General features: G+C 57.7%; 1 protein-coding gene across 1 annotated transcript in view; it reads right to left on the minus strand.

The window, feature by feature from the left end:
- The window catches only part of GAPDHS (glyceraldehyde-3-phosphate dehydrogenase, spermatogenic), an 11,832-nt gene that overhangs the window by 9,405 nt on the left and 901 nt on the right, over nucleotides 1-1,526 (minus strand). The window lies entirely within an intron of this gene.

The raw sequence follows: 1,526 nt of genomic DNA on the forward strand, positions 1-1,526 counted from the left end.
AAAACACCTGGGCTGGGAGGTGTGCTTCTACCTGAGCTACAGACCAGGGCTTGGAGACAGCGGTGAGGGGCCTGGGTACCAGGCCCGGCTCTGCCACCTGAGGTGGTGTGGTCTTGCAAAGCCACTGGACCTCCCTGGCCTGGTTCCTGGCTGTCACATCCTACCCTCCGCCCGGAAGCTGTTTTCACCAGGGGAGCAGAGGCAGTATGATACTAAGGATTTATGAGGGAAGGGAGAGAAGGGGTAGGAGGGAGCCTGGAGGATAAAGGTGGGAGCTGCTTTGGGCACCAGAATCAAGGCTCCTGGGAGGTGGCTGGGGCTGGTGGGAGGTGGAGGTTGAATAGGGCTGGGGCCAGCTGGCCTGTCTGCTCTGCTGATGGTCTCCCTGCTGCCACACACCTTGTGGCCTGAGGCTGGGCTGTGCGTGTTTTTCGGTAGCAGTACGAATCCATAAAGGTATTTAAAAAACCAAGCCCACTGCTGTCGAGTCGATTCCAACACATAGCGACCCTGTAGGACAGAGTAGAACTGCCCCATAGGGTTTCCAAGGCTGTAATCTTTACCTAAACAGACCACCATGTCTATTTCCTGAGGAGCGGCTGGTGGGTTCGAACCACCAACCTTTTGGTTAGCAGCCGAGCGTTTTAACCACTGCATATTAGTGTTTATTGGTGACATTGAGGATGTTTGCATTCCTGGGGTTCTGTTTCTGCTATCATGAAAGCGGGAGGTTTGTCTACCCGGGTTAAGGGTGGGGATCTGAGTCCACTCAGCGACCTTTCAGAAAAAAAATGCAGATGGTCCTTCTCTCCCTGCTTCCCCGGCCCCTGCCCTCTCCTCTCCACTCTAGGGGTGGGGTGCAGGGCTGAAGGAAAGCTGCTGTGCTAGGAAGGGCGAGCAGGGAGGGAGAGGCTTCCGTGATGGCGCCTCCCTGGGAGGTGAAACAGGGCCACAGGCGCGCTGTCTCACAATTACTCTGACACTTCCATTTCTTGGGTGCTGTCACAGGCTAGGAGCCCTGGTGGCGCAGTGGTTAAGAGCTCGGCTGCTAACCAAAAGGTCAGCAGTTCCAATACACCAGGCGCTCCTTGGAAACCCTGCGGGGGCAGTTCTACTCTGTCCTATAGGGTCGCTGTGAGTCGGAGTCGACTCCACGGCAACGGGTTTATCACCGGCCGGGGGCTACACTGAGCTCTGAACGTGCATCATTTCACTGCATCCTGTGAAGCATGCGCTATAAGCCTACTTTAAGAGAGGAAAACTAAGGTTCCAAGGCACAGAGCGAGTGATGAGCTAGAAAGGGGTTCAAGCCCAGTGGCCGTTAACCTCTCTGCTGTTGGGACTTTCGGGGTCTCCTCAACCCCGCCCCCGGCCAAAGCCCCGCCCCATCGCGCCACACCTACCCCTGCGGTACCGAGGTCCCGGCTGGCGCCCCGCCCCTGGGAAGTGAGGCACCAGCCAGGAAACCGGGGTCGCCCTCCTGGAAGGCCTGGGTTTGTCTGCTGCAGTGTGTGTGTGCGCGCGTG

Source organism: Trichechus manatus, unplaced genomic scaffold, assembly GCF_000243295.1.
Source record: "Trichechus manatus latirostris isolate Lorelei unplaced genomic scaffold, TriManLat1.0 scaffold00207, whole genome shotgun sequence".
NCBI classification, from domain to species: domain Eukaryota; kingdom Metazoa; phylum Chordata; class Mammalia; order Sirenia; family Trichechidae; genus Trichechus; species Trichechus manatus.